The 18,880-nt window shown below is 43.0% G+C and overlaps 1 protein-coding gene across 2 annotated transcripts in view; it reads right to left on the bottom strand.

Annotated features, from left to right (window-relative positions):
- ROCK1 (Rho associated coiled-coil containing protein kinase 1) overlaps positions 1-18,880 on the bottom strand; it is a 523,306-nt gene that overhangs the window by 221,223 nt on the left and 283,203 nt on the right. The gene's annotated exons all lie outside the window — the stretch shown is intronic.

Below are 18,880 nucleotides of genomic sequence, written 5' to 3'. Positions count from 1 at the left end.
TTAAGGACCTAAATATGTATAACCTAGACAAAAGGTGAGATGGGAAATACGGGTGGAGACATTTAAATACATATAAATATATAATAATGCAAAACAGGCAAACTTTTTTTTTTTGGATAAAAGAATACTCTAGCTTAAAAAAAGGTTTGGACAGCTTCCTAAAGAAAAAGTCCATAGACCATTATTAAATGGACTTGGTGAAAATCCACTTTTTCTGGGATAAGCAGTATAGAATGTTTTGTACTTTTTTGGGATCTTGCCAGGTATTTGTGACCTGGATTGGCCACTGTTGGAAACAGAATGCTGGGCTTGATGGACCTTTGGTCTGTCCCAGTGTGGCAATATTTATGTACTTATGACCACTTTGCTGCCCACCTCCTGCTGAATGATCTAACCTTGCATCCGGGGCAATATTAAAATCCCCTCCTACCACTACTTGTCCTTTCACAAATCCAGAAATTTCTTCATGTAGCTTGTGAAAAAATTCCCTCTGTCCTATATTCGGAGCATATACGTTGATCAATGTCAACTGCTCCCCCTGTAGCCACCCTCTAAGGCCCACACAACGTCCATTAGTATCACGAAATACCTCTTTAAACACCATTCCACAAGTTTGTCTAATCAAAATAGCCACTCCCCCCATCTTTTTTGGCCCTATTCCCTAATGTAACACCACTTCCCGAAAAGGCCTACAACGCAGCAAGTGGGCATATCTCAGACTTAAGTGTGTTTCTTGCAAAAACGTTACATCCCACTTTAACCTACCCAACACTCCTTAAATACTCTACTGCGTTTTCCCTGATTGTTTAACCCATTCACATTCCATGTGCCCACCAACAACACACCGCCCTTCTCCCCCCACCCCCTCTCTATATCCCTTCACCTCCCCCTTAGACTTTCCCTGCCCTCCCCCTGCCCCAAATCCCCTCTCCTCTGCTCCCTCTTATCCCCTGCCCCTTCCCCATCCTCCCCTCCCCTACAACTGATCTCTTTTTCAGTAAATCAGCCATCACACTCAGAATCCACACTCCTTCCGAAAACTTTAACCCTTTCAACGCTAACCCCTATCCCTCTCATCATCCTACTTATACCCGCATTTCTTTCGATCACTCAAATATCCCACAGTCCCCCCCTGAACTTCCCCACAGAATTGAGCAAATCACCACCAGTCCACACAAATCTGTATGCTTTCAGGATCCTTGCTTGTCAAAAGCCTTCACCTGCTTCACCACTTTCTGCCATGCCAAATCTGTTCTGGGCTCTCCAGCAGTTTCCCAAATCTCTCTCTGAACTGGAACATCTCTGCACCCCAAAGATCGCTAAGCTGACCAAGCCTCCTCCAGGGTCTGAACTTTAAGCGATTTGCCGTCCACTGTTAACAATATCCCAAACAGAAAGAGCCACTTGTATCTAATCCCTTTGGACCTCATAAACTTTGTGGCTTCTCGAAAAGAGAGACGTTTTTGCAATGTAGACCAGGCCAAATCTTGAAATACTCCAATTTTACAATTTTCCAAATAATGTCTTTTTGTTGCCTGGCTTTAGCCAAAATTCTCTCCTTCAAGGGAAAATCTGCAAAACACACCACAATGTCTCTTTGACGAGATTCCCACTGTGGACCTGCCACTCTGTAAGCTCTCTGAATATATAAGTCCGGCAACTGGCTCCCATCTGCAGGACTCAAGATGAACCTGCACAATTCTTGAATCACTGCTGCACAATTGCCGGACCCATCCAACTCAGGAACACCCTTAAATCGCAAATTGTTGCGGCGTGACCTATTTTCCAAATTCTCGACCTGATCCTTAATTTGTTGCAATTCTTGCATCTCCTCGTTCACCACTTTCTGCAGTTTCCCCAAGTCTTGCTTGCAACTCTCCATCCCCTCCTCCATCTCGCCAACACGCATTCCCAAATCACAAATGCCCACCCTAATTTCTCTGAGAGCATTTTGAATATCCATCCAACCCCTGCCAAATCAGTCTTCAAATCTTGAAACCAAATCACCATCTCCCTTTTCACATCTTCACCAGGCCCAGGGCTCACCTCAACGTGCTCTTCCTCGGCCACTGCTGGACTTGCCGCCATTCTGGCTTCACTTCGCTCTGTCCCCTTCGACACCACCGGAGGTTTTTTTCCTTGCTCTGTGGAGAAACGAAAACGCTCCAATCCCTTCTTTGGTGGCATTCCTCAGGGATCTTTCCCCTTCTAGGCTCCCTTCAGGATACCACTTAATTCTACAGAATTCACGCACTCAACTTAACGTCCCAACAGAGCTCTGCTCTTAGGCTCCCCACAGAACTACTTCTGTCTTTCCCAGACCCTTTTGCCCTTTCACTCCGCCTATACTCGTTCTTTTGCTGAAAGTCAGTCCCCTTTTAAAAGACAGAAGCTAAATATGGGCCAAAGCAACCCAGACCCAGCTGTAGACAGCACTATTTTCAAAGCTGCATCCTTAATGTTCAATTCCAGGCACATACTGCTCCATTTCTCCTAACTCCATACTTTGCAGCTTTTACCCCGTCAGTAACCCAGCTGGTCCTTCCACCGGGACAGCGATTCCCCTCCTCTCTCCGTCCAGCCAATCGTTTTGGGCCTCTGCTTCCACCCGCAGGAAGACGCCGACGCTACCGGGCCCCAACACACCAAAATGCCCGGGGTCTCCTTCAAATGCTGCCTCCTTCTGCGTCTTCCCGGCTCCGCAGCTGCTTCCTTCCCTCTCGCCTGATTGTCGCTCCTGGTTCTCACTGGCCACCGTCCCCTCCCATCTGCCGCAACAGCCCCGCTCACCCACAAACGCCAATCCGCTGCTTGCACCACGTACGGAGACTGGACCACTCACCAACTCCTTCATGCTCCTCGATCCTGCCTGAATGGCTCCTTTTCACTACCGATCGCTCCCTTTTTATTCCTTGGTGTTCGCAGCCCTCATTTCGGGAGATGTGGGCATTTATCCTGGATTTTCCAGATGGGTGTCTCGGAGGGACTCAGGACATGTCCTTTCACTCTGCCACTATTTTGAATCTCCTATCCCCAGTCTCCTTCTTATACTGGAGTTATTAACACTGACCTTAGCTTAGGCTAGAGAGGCTCTTCTGGTAAGTTCTGTGGATTCCCAGATGAGTTGTCATTGTGCCCTTGGAGTACTTAGGCAGGCCAGCCACTCCTGGGAAGATTCACCACTGTTCCAAGTCTTCTTCATTTGGAGACAACAGCTCTCATTGTGGTTTGTTGGCGTCCCAGAGCTTTAGAAATAGCTTTGTAACCCTTTCCAGAATGAGATACTTCAACGATTAAGTTCTCAACTCTTCTGGAATTTCCTTTGATCGTAGCATACTGGTCTTGTAGAAAAACTATGTTGACTATTCCACTCTCATGGTAAGGATTAAGCCTGGCTATGTTCAATTAGTTGAATTCATATAGGGGATTTTCTCTTTAAAACAGCTGCTTTTGCAGATGACTTATTGGTATTAATAACTGAACCTAGAGACTCCCTGCACTATCTGATGGAGAGCCTAGAGGAGTACGGGGATTTTTCTGATTTCCGATTGAATTTTTCAAAATCGGAAGCGTTGGCAAGTTCAGATGACCTGCGGAGATTGTGGGGAGCGGGGTTCCCATTACAATGGGCAAAAGAATCGTTTAAATATCTAGGGGTACAATTGACAATGAACCTGACAAAGCTATATGAAATCAATGTTCCAAGGTTCCTTCGGGAGATGAAGGAGCAGCTGATGAATTGGGCTTACTTGCCATTAACCTTATTGGGACGTTTACATCTGTTTAGAATGATGGTATTCCCTAGATGGCTCTATCTACTACAGACCCTTCCTCTGTGGCTGTTCAAAACAGACTTAGAAGCCCTCAAGAAATTAGTGGTGAAATTCTGTTGGGGGGGGGGGGAGGAAAATCTAAAGTGAAGTGGAAGTATTTATTAGGGGCACAAAAGATGGGCGGCTTAGGGTTTCCGGACATTAGGAAATATAATTAGGTGTGCCTGTTAAGACACTTGAGAGACTGGCTGATGGATTCAGATGTTTACACGCATGTGGAGCTTGAACGCGCCTACTTCAGGCCTTGGCATTTGATTTCCCTGTTACATTCTCCAGGGAGAGACTTGCCAGAAAGAGTACGGGGAAGTGTCTTGTTAAAGTCCTTGTGGTATCTGTGGAAGACGGTGCTTCCATTTTGGGGGCAGGATAGCAGAGGAAGCATATGGTTACCTTTGAGGGGGAATGTTTCATTTAGGCCGGGAGATGAAAATATAATTTTTCGACTATTAGGGAATAGGGGAATTCATTCGTTGGAGCACCTGGTAACGGAGGATGGATCCCTGCTTTTGTATACTGATTTTTTGGAGAAATGTGAGCAGGGGACGGCTGCCTGGCTGGCGTATATAGGCAGTTGTCTCATTATGTGAGTACCCTCCCACCGGATAGTCTGCGCCCACAATTCGGGAGACAATTAAGAGAACTGTTAGAAGGAGATGCAGCGGGGCAAATTTCAGTGTCATGGTTTTATGGTAGATTGGGTAGACTTTCAATGGAACGGGATTTGGCAGAGGTAGCAAACAGTTGGAGCATAGAGTCGGGCAAAAACATTTCCACACAATTGATATTGTCAGCCCTTCAGAATGGGGTGGTTATGGTACATAGTGTAGAACTACAGGAGTGTCACTTTCGTACTATTCATCGAGCATATTTCTCTCAGAGACAAGCTTTTAGGGCGGGAGTGTCGAATATACAGCACTGCAGGAAGTGTCACAGGTTAGAGGCAAATTTTTTTCATGGTATCTGGCAATGCAGACCAATCTCACTATTCTGGTCGGCGATTGGCAAATACTTGACCAGAGTGCTGGGGCGCACAATAACTTTAACTCTTGAAAGAGCTATATTTAGCACGCCTAGACTCTGGATGGGAGCTGCAAAGGGGGAGATATTGTTCCTTGGAAAGGATTGTATATTGGGGAAAAAATGCATTCTCCTTCATTGGACTAAGGATTGCCCACCCTCCTTTTGGCACTGGAGGAATCGACTCCACGAATTGTTGACGTGGGAATCTAGAGGGACAGGTTTGTCAACGGGAAGGCAACGGAGGTTTTTAGCAGTGTGGGGGACATATATAAACACTATTTCACCAAGGGCGAGAAGTCATATTTTGAATAGGCTTCCATGGAATAAATGAAGGGAACTTGCAGTTTGAGCAATGCTTGGGGGAGGGGAAGGGGGAGGATCTGGGAGACAGGGAAGAAGAGTTCTGGGTTAGGGAGTTTAGGGACAAGTTCTGGTTCCGTTAATAAAGATTTCATATTGGCTATATTAACTATGTATCAATATATTTTATGGTGATGCGTTTTGTTAAAAGGAAGTGCCTTGATGTTGTATGCTAATATCACTATGTAACTATGGAAGCATAACATACCTAAGGAGGGAGGAAGGTGGGTTAAGGGGGATGGGAAGAAAAATTTGTTAAAACACAAACTTGATGGCTGGTATGTATTTGACTCAATTCTGATGCATGAGAGGTAATTAGCACATTGTTTAGTTTTGCTACTGTATGTTTATCTGCTTTTGTTCTTTGTCATCAATAAAATATTGAAAAATAAAAAAGGTTCCAGAGGAGACCCGGGAAATTATAGACCGGTGAGTCTGACATTGGTGCCAGGCAAAATGGTAGAGGCTATTATCAAGAACAAAATTACAGAGCACATTCAAAAGCTTGGACTAATGGGACAAAGTCAACATGGATTTAGTGAAGGGAAGTCTTGCCTCACCAATCAGCTAGAAGGGGTAAACAAACATGTGGACAAAGGTGAGCTGGTTGATATTGTGTATCTAGATTTTCAGAAGGCGTTTGATAAGGTCCCTCATGAAAGACTACAGAGGAAATTAGATGGACATGGGATCGGAGGTAGTGTCTTACTTTGGATTAAAAACTGGTTGAAAGATTGGAAAAAGAGAGTAGGATTAAAAGATCAATATTCGCAATGGAGAAGAGTAGTTAGCGGGATCCCTCAAAAATTGGTGCTGGGACCTCTGCTTTTTAACATATTCATAAATGACCTATAGATGGGGTAACTAGTGAGATAATCAAATTTGCCGATGACACAAAGTTATTCAAAGTAGTCAAATCGCGGGAAGATTGTGAAAACTACAAGAGGACCTTTCGAGACTGGGAGACTGGGCATCTAAATGGCAGATGACGTAGATCATCACCCTGGTTCTCAACAGATCTGAGAGCTTTGAAATGTGAGGTACGACGTATGGAAAGAACTTGGCGTAAATGCAAATCTGATCTGGCTCGGGAGGCCTGGAAAAGTAGTCACCGCAAGTATAAATACGCCATCCGATTCGCAAAGCGCACCTACTTTTCATCTAAGATGCAGGCGGTTGGCCGGGACATCCGACAGATATATCAGCTGCTAAACACCTTTCTAGATACTCGCAAGCTAGAACGCTCCAGTGTTGATCCTCCTTCAGCTACACAACTTGGATCTTACTTCAAGGAGAAAATTCTTACCCTGCGTCTTCAACCGTCAGCTGCCTCTCTGATGTGGACGACTTCCTGGTATCCTTGGCTGTGCCTTCGGGTGCTTGCCCTGCTGACCGCATTTGGATCAAATTCAATCGCCTGTTGCCTGACAAGGTGGCTGCTGCTTTACGTAAATTCACAAATAAAAGCTGTAGATTAGATGTTTGTCCGACCCATCTCCTAAAAGTCGCACCAAAATGTTACATCGAAGATCTGACTTGTTACCTCAACTATATGTTAAGCGCAGGATTTTTCCCGCCAGGTCATGGTAACATCCTCCTCACTCCCATTCCAAAGAATTTAAAGATCAAGCCAGATGTCATCTCTAACTATCGCCCAGTGGCTTCGATACCTCTAGTTATCAAGCTGATGGAGAGTCTGGTTAATGTTCAGCTCAACGAATTTCTGACTAATTTTGATATCCTCCACCATTCGCAATCAGGTTTTCGAGTTCAATACAGCACAGAGACTGTCCTGGTCACCCTCTTATCTAACTTTCGACGAGAACTATCTGTTGGACGGAAGATTCTTCTGCTGCAATTTGACATGTCTAGCGCTTTCGACATGGTGGATCATGAACTCCTGCTCCATCTATTGGACTCTTTTGGTATAGGAGGGCCAGTTTTGCATTGGTTCAAGGGTTTCTTGACTTCAAGGTCCTACCAGGTCATGGTGAACTACACTTCTGAACCGTGGAATGCTTCCTGTGGGGTCCCTCAGGGCTCTCCCCTTTCACCTACCCTATTTAATATTATGATGATGCCTTTAGCCACAGCACTTGCAAACCTGGACCTCAACCCTTTCATCTATGCGGACGATATTACAGTCTACATCCCTTTTCACTCCACAGTATCAGAAGTTGCCAACCTCATAGATGCCCGTTTCTCCACTTTAGAACATTGGGCCAGGGTGTTCCGCCTCAGGCTAAACAGGGAAAAAACTCATTGTCTCATCCTCTCGTCCACGCACGCTCATGTATCTGACACAATGCTTCCAGTTCTGGGCTCTGCCCTCCCGATTGCCAACAGCCTGCGGCTTTTAGGAATGCATCTGGACTCACATCTCCAGCTGGTTGATCATGTACACTTGGTCTCCAAAAAAATGTTCCAGGCCATGTGGAGGCTTCGGCGCATCAGATACCTCCTTCCCAGAGACTTGTTTCGTACCCTTGTCCACTGGCTTGTCCTATCCCATCTGGATTACTGTAGTGGAATTTATGTGGGTTGCCAGGCCTCCTTATTGAAATCGTTCCAAACGGCTCAAACACTGCGGCGAGACTCATCCTTAGAGAAAGGCGTTTTGCACACGCCGAACCCCTGCGCTTTAAACTTCATTGGCTGCCTGTACAGGAGCGCATTGCTTTTAAGATCTGCTCCCTGACACATAAAATCATCTATGGGGCTGCCCCGGATTACATGCTCCCCTTGATCGACCTTCCGCCTAGAAATGCCAACCCTGCTGCTTGGTCCTATCTCCCACCTCCATTTTCCGAATTGTAAGAGTGTCAAGAAAATCTTTGCCTCGTCCTTCCGTTATTGGAGTCCCAAACACTGGAACACATCACCTCGTCACCTTAAAACTCAAGTGGACCATGCCCTTTGTAAGAAGTTGTTAAAGACATTCCTCTTTGCTAAGACTTAACCCCCAACTTACCATGTTGATTGATGCATCCCTTGTACCTTACCCTGCCTAGTTCACGCTGTTAGTTTCTCCCCCATTTGCTTCTTTTATGCTTGCCTAAGCTTTTAACTTTGACCTCTTATTTAATTCTCTGTAAGCCACATTGCGCCTGCATGAGTGGGAAAATGTGGGATATAAGTAACCCATAAATAAATAAATAAATAATGTGAACAAGTGCAAAGTGATGCATGTGGAAAAGAGGATCCCAAACTATAACTACGTCATGCAAGGTTCAGCGTTGGGAGTCACGGACCAAGAAAGGGATCTAGGTGTCATCATTGATGATATGTTGAAAACTTCTGCTCAATGTGCTGCTGCGGCTAGGAAAGCAAATAGAATGTTGGGTATCATTAGGAAAGGGATTGAAAACAAAAATAAGGATATTATTCTGCCATTGTATCGCTCCATGGTGCGACCACACCTCGACTATTGTGTTCAATTCTGGTCGCTGCACCTCAAAAAAGACAGTGGAATTGGAAAAGGTGCAGAGAAGGGCAACAAAGATAATACAGGGGATGGGACGACTTCCCTATCAGGAGAGGCTGAAGAGGCTGGGGCTCTTCAGCTTGGAGAAAAGGTGGCTGAGGGGAGATATGATAGAGGTCTATAAGATAATGAGTGGAATGGAACGGGTCAATGTGGAGCGTCTGTTTACACTTTCCAAAAATACTAGAACAAGGGGGCAAGTGATGAAGTTGCAGTATGGTAAATTTAAAAGGAATTGGAGGAAATTTTTCTTCACTCAACACGTAGTTAAACTCTGGAATTCGCTGCCAGAAAAGGTGGTTAAGGCGGTTAACTTAATGGACTTCAAAAAAGGGTTGGACGGCTTCCTGGAGGAAAAAGCCATAGAATGTTATTGAATGGACGAGGGAATAATACAGTATTTCTAGGATGGGCGGAACAAATAGCTTGTACTTTTGGCAGTTGTTGGTGACAGGGTGCTGGGTTCAATGGACCCTTGGTCTGTCCCAGCATGGCGATGCTTATGTACTTATCAAAAGCATGGATTAATGAGACGAAGCCAGAATGGATTTAGATAGAGAAGGGAAACCTTGCCTCACCAATCTATTACATTTCTTTGAAGGAGTGAAAAATCATGTGGATAACGGCAAGCCTATTGATATCGTGTATCTGAATTTTCAAAAGGCGTTTGACAAAGTACCTCATGAAAAACTCCAGAGGAAATTAGAGAGTCATGGGATAGGAGGTAGTGTCCTATTGTGGATTAAAAACTGGTTAAAGGATAGAAAACAGAGAGTAGGGTTAAATGGTCAGTATTCTCAATGGAGAAGGGTAGATAGTGGGGTCTGTGCTGGGACCGCTGCTTTTTAACATATTTATAAATGAATTAGAGATGGGAGTAACTAGTGAAATAATTAAATTTGCTGACGACACAAAGCTATTCAAAGTTGTTAAATCACAAGAAGACTGTAAAAAATTACGAGGACCTTACGAGACTTGGAGAATGGGCAACTAAATGGCAGATGACGTTTATGTGAGAAAATGCAAAGTGATGCATGTGGGAAAGAGGAACCCAAACTATAGCTACGTAATGCAAGGTTCCACGTTAGGAGTCACTGACCAAGAAAGGGATCTCGGTGTCGTTGTTCATGATACGTTGAAACCCTCTGCTCAGTGTGCTGTGGTGGCTAAGAAAGCAAATAGAATGTTAAGTATTATTAGGAAAGGAATGAAAAACAAAAGTGAAGACATTATAATGCCTTTGTATCGCTCCATGGTGTGACCGCACCTTGAATATTGTGTTCAATTCTGGTCGCCGCATCTCAAAAAAGATATAGTGGAATTAGAAAAGGTACAGAGAAGAGAAATGAAAATGATAAAGGGGATGGGACGACTTCCCTATGAGGAAAGGCTGAAGCATCTAGGGCTCTTCCGCTTGGAGATGAGATGGCTGAGGGGAGATATGATAGAGTTCTATAAAATAATGAGAGGACTGGAACGGGTAGACATGAATCGTCTGTTTACTCTTTCAAAAAATACTAGGACCAGGGGGCATGCGATGAAGCTACAAAGTAGTAAATTTAATACGAATCGGAGAAAAGTTTTCTTCACTCAATGTGTAATTAAACTCTGGAATTCGTTGCCACAGAATGTGGTAAAGGTGGTTAGCATAGCGGGATTTTAAAAGGGTCTGGATGGCTTCCTTAAAGAAAAGTCCATAGACCATTATTAAATTGACTTGGGAAAATCCACTGCTTATTTCTGGGATAAGCATCAAAAATGTATTGAGCTTTTCTGGGATCTTGCCAGGTATTTGTGACCTAGACTGGCCACTGTTGGAAACAGGATACTGGGCTTGATGGACCTTTGGTCTGTCCCAGTGTGGCAATACTTATGTACTTATGACACAAAACAACAACTCCTGCTTTGCAGTTTATGGCAGGCACCTCTATAAACATTCGCACCCACCATTTTTGTAATTTGGCATGTTCTGCCAAGGACAGATGAGTTTCCTGTAAGTAAGCTGCATTTGCTTTCTGTCTGTTAAAGCTTGCAAGATCTTTTGCCTTTTAATAGGGGAAGATATTCCCTCTACATTCCAGGAAACAAGCTTAAGAGATTATACAAGTAAGTATAAAAGTAAAACATCAGAGATAAGAGCTCTGTGCAAAAGGATAGGGCTGTCCCAGCCTGCAGTCCCATCCCAACTATTTCAATACCATTCAGATAGAAATCCCTTCCATGCCAAGAAAAAAAAAAACCCCAAACATATAAAAGGAAGAAATAAAAAGAAAACAATCCAGTGTAACTTCTACTCATAACCTCCCTAACCCTAAGTTTCTCTTTTATTTCTCTTCTCCCAATCCTCACCCCTACTAACCACTAGGGGCTAGATTCTATATATCACGTCTAAAAAAAATTACGCCTAGGTGTATTCTATCAACCTCATTTAACTTTAGGCGCAGTTTACAGAATACACCTAAATCTAGGCATAGTTTAAAGAATACGCTCAACACCCATTTTCTTCGACTAAATTTAGTTGTGACAATTTATGCCAAAGAAAGTCTGCTATAAATGCAGACGCCTAAATTAAGCATGGAACAGGCATATTTTATAACCGTGCACGTAAATTCTAGGAACGCCCACAACCCACCCACGACCATGCCCACTTTTCAGATCTGTGTCTTAGAATTCACACGTATCACTTTATAGTATACGCTTAGACATTTGTGCATGTAAATTCTAATTAATGCCTATGGCAAAACAGGGGATTTTCATGCCTGTGATTTGTAATAATATTTTTATGACATGTATTTCTCTTCTTTGGCCAGAAAGCGGTGTCTGTCCTCTGTTTTAAAGCTGTTGTGGAGGTGACTGTTTTCCTTTCAGCTTAAGCCCTGGAGGAAAGAAACCTGCACTGCTATTGGCTAAATATCCCTCAGTGCTAATGCTCTGGGCTATGATTGGCCCTGAAGCACAACATCCAGCCAGAGCATGTTGGGTTTCTCCAGCCTGAGAGAGGGAGTATGGAGACTAAAGATCTCTGCACTGAGACCCTATTCAAAACCTGTGAACAGTTATTTTCCTGAATTCCACAGGTACTACTCAGGTAGTAAGAACGTGTGTAGTTAGTTTAATGTTGATAGCTGTTAATTTACCTGTTATTGTTTGCTATTTACGCCTGTTTTTTTCCACTGTTCTGATAATAAATCTATTAGTTTATTAGCTCTGTTGCCCTGGACTGACTAAGAATCCTGGTGGTTTATGTTCTTGGTCTATGTGTGTTTTCTAGAAACTGTGGGACCCCTGGGATTGTAGCCCCAATGTCCTTAGAAACCACCAGGGAATCAACGTGGGTGGGAGACTTGCCCAGAGGCAAGAGAAACCCAGTGCAGCGGGGTGGAGAGTATGTCAGTGTAGAGCATGTGCACAGGTGCAGGTGGGCCTGAGTAGTGTTGGGACAGACCCTTTAGGTGGCTGCAGGGTTAGCCCCAGGAGGGTGATTGGCATTGTCACGAAACACCTATTAGTCTCAATAATTGCTTAAGTTCAATTATTGGCACTGATTGGCTTGTTAAGGTAATTAAGTTGTGAATACAAATCCAGAATATGACCGGATTTGCATGCACAACTCAAGCCGCACTATATAGAACCTGGGGGAATGTGTACATCCCAATAGGTCAAAGGTCACTGTACTGTGGGACCTCCCTGGACCCTGCTCCTCCTAAGCCCTACAAGAAATTGCAAATTGTGACGCTAAATTCAAACTCAGACCCCAAAATTGTCCAGATGTAACACTAATACAGCATTACAACAAAAGCGTCAAGGCTATAGGGCCCAATCAGTGGTCTCCCCACAGTCCTCTAATGAGCAACTGCATCAAAATATTCCATTAGTCCAAATACAAATAAGAGAAAATGCCTATTGGCTGGAGTGTTCATATATTAAAAACAAATTAAAAAAGAAAATTATCAACAGAAAACTCCTTTTCAATTCCACACGGAACTCACATCTCCGACCTATGTCCACACTGTCTTTGAAACAATTACAGCAAATAAAAAAAAAAAGAAAAAGAAAAACAATTCTTAGGAAGAAACTACGCAAATCACCACAGTGTGTCTGCAAGTGTTGAAAAAAAAAATATCTAGATCTAGTGGCTCACCAACCAAAAGGATAATAATCACACCCAGTAGGCCCCTGAACAAAATCTTATCAAACTATAGAAACTGCCTACATCCATCTTGAAAAACAGAACATTGTCAGCTACCCAAAATCCCACAAGTGAAAGGCTTTGAAAGTCTTTACAGGCCTACCTCCTCCAGCACAATAATACTTTGGAAACAATCAGGTCTCCCCTTGGACTGTATGTGCAAAGTCCATCGATGCCAAATTTGAGCTGTATGCCTTTCTCTGCATAGTCACTCTCGATGAGAAATCCTGGAAATACAGTACTTTTTAAATTCTTATAGCTCAGTTGCCCTTTGGAGTGAATGGCCATCAATATTTCCATTTTTATGGACATAATTCAGTAGCTTGATCACCACCCACATGTGGCCACAAGGCCTGCTCTAGCCACACTGGGCCTACAATCGTTTGCAGCTGAAGTGATTGAGACCAGTTTTCTAAAAATCCACACAATTCACCATCTTGAACAGATTCAGGGAGCCCAAAGAGATGGAGGTTACAGAGACACGAGCGATTTTCCAACTCATCAATCTTCTTATCTTCTAAATGTTGTAATTTGGTGGACATGCTTGGTCCTCCAAGTCTGAAATTATTTGCTGGTAAAAGAAGCAAAGTCAGAGCACAACTGCACCATACACTCATCATGAGAGTCACTTTTATCAGAAACTTTTTTCAGCTTTTCTCCTGTTGTGGCCTCATCACTGACTTCACCTGTCACAATTTCAGCAATCGAGGCCGAATTTACAGAAGGCATGCCTCCAAGCTCAACCTTTGTCATCTTGAGCTCTAGGACATGGCATCTGTCTTTTTCCTTTCTTTGCAGTTTTCATCCTGGACAGCAAAATCCCCGAAGAGGTAACTCACTGAAGCATAGGCTGCCCAAAAGGGTCTGGTCACTTGGGAAGCTTGAAAAATACACTCGGTGTGAAATTTTAACAAGGGCCCAAGAGCTTTTCCCACATGCACCCAATCTTTAGCATAGCATCATGTGACCCACAAGAAGTAATAATTTAAAAACTGTGTTATGTGTCTACTCAGGTTCCCTCTGTCTAATACTAACCAATTAGAGTGACATATATGCAATAATGAGTGTGGGGAGGGAGAATGTTTCTACATCACTGTATTTTGCTTTTCAGTGAAGCTTCAACCTTTCTGCCTGGCACAAGCTGAACATTCTAATTTCCTGGATCACCTCTGGAGTCTTTTTTTTAAAGATGTGTTACATTGGCCCCAACTCAGGCACTGTTCCCTCTAAACTGAGTGGGAGTCCTCCACTTACGTTCTTGCCAATAGTGAGGGACAGGCAAGCTTTGCAGGACTCCAGGGAACCTGCTTGTCAATAGTGATTGAAAACACAATATTGGCACACCATCTCCCACTGGAAACAATGCAGTTGGAAGATTTCTGCTCAGCTTAGAGAACAGTGCCCTAGGGTACTGTAGTTTTGAATGATTGCTAACCTGATACCAGTAACATAGTAACATAGTAGATGACGGCAGAAAAAGACCTGCACGGTCCATCCAGTCTGCCCAACAAGACAACTCATGTGTGCTACTTTTTGTGTATACCCTACTTTGATTTGTACCTATGCTCTTCAGGGCACAGACCGTATAAGTCTGCCCAGCACTATCCCCGCCTCCCAACCACCAGCCCTGCCTCCCAACCACCGGCTCTGGCACAGACCGTATAAGTCTGCCCAGCACTATCCCCGCCTCCCACCACCGGCTCTGGCACAGACCGTATAAGTCTGCCCAGCACTATCCCTGCCTCCCAACCTCCAGTCCCGCCTTCCACCACTGGCTCTGGCACAGACCGTATAAGTCTGCCCCGCACTATCCCCGCCTCCCACTACCGGCTCTAATCTGTGAACTATTTCATGTATGAAATCTTTCAGCACTCTAAGGTGAAGACTATCCAGTGATGACAATTTGCTGCTCTTGAGTTTGTCAATTTGATCTATTACATTGTCTAGATTTATAGTTATGTGATTTAATTGCTCCAAATCACCATCAAACGTGGCTATATGATCATTCTGCTTTCCATTTTCTGATAAATGCCCATTTGCCCCCAAATTCTATAAAGGAAACTAAAAAGTGGGCATGCAAAGGGTCATTTATGCATGTAATCAAATTAGTTAACTGGCGCTAAATTAACATTAAGCATCTGTAATTGGTGTCAAAAAGCACTAACTGGCACTAATTTGAAGTTATACGTGTACATAACTTATGCACCTATTCTATAAACTTTGCACCTAATTTCAATAGTGTGCAATTCAAAGAGGGGGGTGTGGATATGGGGGGAGGGGTAATGAGTGGGTGGTTCAGGGGCGTGCCAAGCAATTATGTAGTAAGTTAGAGAACATTCCCAATTACACTCCTAACTGCCAGTATTTGGATGTGAACATTTACACCAGCCATTGACAGCTTAAGTGCTCATGCCTTGAGTTAGCAGCCAAACTGCAGACTTGAGCTAGTATTTTATAATAGCAACTACATAATATATTGCCATTATAGAATTCACACTTAGTGCCCAAATTTTGGGTGCCTAAGTTTTAGTGCCCTTTACTGAATTTAGTCTCTGATGTTTAACATCTCTTTCTCTTCACCATTAAACCATACTTGCCGTTGTTTGGCCTTTTTCAAAGTGTGGAATTTATTTTATCTGAGCTTCCAAAATAGCCTTTTTAAATAATGTCCTTGCCTCATGCAAATGTTGACCCTGGCAACTGCTCCTTTCAGTTTTTAAACAGAATCCTAGGAATGATCAGGAAAGAGATAAAAAATAAGACCGAGAATATATTGCCTCTATCAATCCATGGTTTATTGTCTATTTGCTATACCGCTGGGATAGAATAGAGGTTTATAAAATACTGAATGGAGTAGAATGGGTAAACATGAACCGATTTTTTACTGTTTCAAAAAGTACAGGGGACACTCCCTGAAATTACACGGTAATACTTTTAAAATGAAAAGGAGAAAATATTTTTTCACTTAACAAACAGTTAAACTCTTGGTGCCAGAGGATGTGCTGACAGCGTACCTGGGTTTTAAAAAGGTTTGGACAAGTTCCTGAATGAAATCCAGAGTGTGCTATTAGACATAGGGAACGCCACTACTTATCCCTAGGAGCAGTAGCACAGTATCCTGCTACTCTTAGGGACTCTGCCAGATTCTTGTGATCTAGATCGGCCATTGCTGGAAGCAGGATACTGGCCATCAGTCTGACCCAGTATGGCTAATTCTTATGTTCAGTTTGGTCACTATTGTGTTGTGGCCCTCATCATCATCATCCCTTGCACCAACTGCTCCATGAAGCAGTCATTTATAACATCTAGAAATTCTACCTCATTAACATGTCCCAATGAGACATTTACTCGGTCAATATTGGGTTAACTGAAATACACCATTATTATTGTTTCTTCATGCTGTTCAGGTAAATGGTAATACACCTGAACTAGTAGGCTCCTCCCCACTATACACCACATTTTGCTTCCCATAGAACTTTTATCCCATTCAACTCTATACCATCATCAACACAAAGCACCATGTCTCCACCAATTTGATCCACTGTGTCATTTCAACTTAATTTGTAGCTCGGTATCACAGTATCCCACTGATTGCCCTCCTTCTACTAGGTCTCTGAGATGCCTACTATGCTTAATTCTTCATTTATTGTAAAGGTATTCTAACACTCCCATCCCATTTTTTTAGACTTCTGGCACCCACATACGGAAAAATTTTTCTGTTTGTACTTACAATCTGTACAGAAGTTGATGGGGTTATCTAGACTCATTTATCTCTGTTCTTCTTACTCTGAACCTAGGCTTCCTTATTTGCTTCCATATCCTCCTATAATAATTGTAAACTGCTTACACAACCTGGTTTTATTTTTGGTATCTCAAATAAGGTGAAATATGAAACCATGCACTCCTGAACGACAGCTAGTCTTCTCCCCACTCTATAGAACAAAAGTTACTCTACCTCCTTTTTAAAAGATTAGTGCTAGTAGCCTGGTTCCACACTGGTTACGGTTGAGTCCATCCTTTCAGAATCCTTTCCCAGAGAACTTGGATTTAGCTCACACCTTTTTTAGTTGTTTATCCAGGTGGGTTGCATTCACGTACACTAGGTATTTTCCTCTTCCTGGAGGGCTTATAATCTAAGTTTGTACTTGAGGCCATGGAGACTTAAGTGACTTGCACAAAAACACAAGGACTTGAACCAGGTTTCCTAATCCCTAACAAATCTATATCCTTCCTTCCTGCATCGTCGTCTCATTCAAGCACACACTCTGGAGTTTTGCCTGGCTCTTGGGTGTGAAATGTGGAATGGGATACATGTCTGAAAATGCTACTCAGAGGTTTTGAATTTCAACTTTCTACATCAAAGAAAAAAACTGGTTTCCAGAATCTCCCTTCTGCACTTACCTATGTCATTGGTATCTCCATGTAACAAGACAGTGAGATCCTCAACAGCACTGTCTAAAACCTTATTTAGGTAATATGTGAGGACCAATAACTTCTCATCAGGCAGACAAGTTACCAAGTAAGGCTCATATCCACCAGGCACCCAGCTACCTGCATTCCTAATGACTGAATCTCTAACCACCACAATGGCCATCCTAATTCTTTTAACACCGGGCACATATCCCAGTAGATACATCCTTGCTGCAAAGAGGATAATGCTTAACCTCGAGGGCAAGTCCTAGCTACAGGATCGTTCCTGCCACACCAAGGTGATACTTTTTCTGCAGGTGACCTTTCTCCTCCAAGGCAGTACAAAGGATGCCATGCCAGAGGTAGGACTGCCCTCCTATATTCCTGAAAGTCTCCTCTATATTCCTCTCTGCTCCTCCAAGTCGAATACTCTAGCCTCAAGGCATCACCTCTCACTAACTGGGAAATAAATCATGTAAATGGCACTAGGTATGAAAAACTGGACAGATACTATCTTGCTGTTGAATTGCTATGAACATAAGAGTAGCCACACTGGGTCAGACCAATGGTCCATCTAGCTCAGTATCCTGTTTTCCAAACAGTGGCAAGCCAGGTCACAAGTACCTGGCAGAACCCCAAACTGTGGCAACACTCCATACTACAAATCTCAGGGCAAACAGCTGCATTCCTCTTCTGTCTCAATAGCAGACTATGGACTTTTCCTCCAGGAATTTGTCCAAACCTTTTTTTAAACCCAGATACACTAACTTCTGTCACCACATCCTCCAGCAAAGAGTTCCAGAGCTTAATTATTCGTTGAGTGAAAAAATATTTCCTCCTATTTGCTTAAAAAATATTTCCGTGTAACTTCGAGTGTCCCCTAGTCTTTGTACTTTTGGAACAAGTAAAAAAAATTGATTTACCTTCTACTCGTTCTACACTACTCAGGATTTTGTAGACCTCAATCATATCTCCCCTCATCTGTCTCTTTTCCAAGCTGAAGAGCCCTAACCTCTTTAGCCTTTCCTCATACGAAAGGAGTTCCATCTCCTTTATCATTTTGGTTGCTCTTCTTTGAACCTTTTCTAATTCCGCTATATCTTTTTTGAGATGCAGCAACCAGAACTATGTATTTCTTAGTACTGTTGATTTGTTTACTTAAAATTTCTAAGGGCAAAAGGATACACAAACTAATTTAAGGTCTCTTAAGTTTAATAGGTATATGTCATGCCACTATTTTTGTTTGCTTCTTAATGAGCTGAAAAGGAACTAAAAATAATCTAAAGGGCTAATGACTTGTTTATGAAAATCCCATTCAAGTTCTGTGGTCAAAAATGTCCATTTTATATTCCTAATTGGCTTTAAATTCTATGAAGCAAAAACTGAGCCTGGGATGAGTGGAAGTTAGCATTAGATTCCTTCTTCGAATCATAAAAGTCCAAGCACCGAGGGATGGTGGGAGCAGGTAAAACATAAAAAAGATTGTTTGACAGAATTTTAAGTTTTCTGAGAGTCTACAAGCAAGAAAGGAAGCCCCTCATTATATAAGAATTAGAATGTCAAAGGTAACTTTACTTACAAAGT

The sequence above is a fragment of the Microcaecilia unicolor genome, chromosome 1 (assembly GCF_901765095.1).
Source record: "Microcaecilia unicolor chromosome 1, aMicUni1.1, whole genome shotgun sequence".
NCBI classification, from domain to species: domain Eukaryota; kingdom Metazoa; phylum Chordata; class Amphibia; order Gymnophiona; family Siphonopidae; genus Microcaecilia; species Microcaecilia unicolor.
Note: the sequence above shows the minus strand (reverse complement) of the source record. Positions and strands in the feature narration are given on the sequence as shown.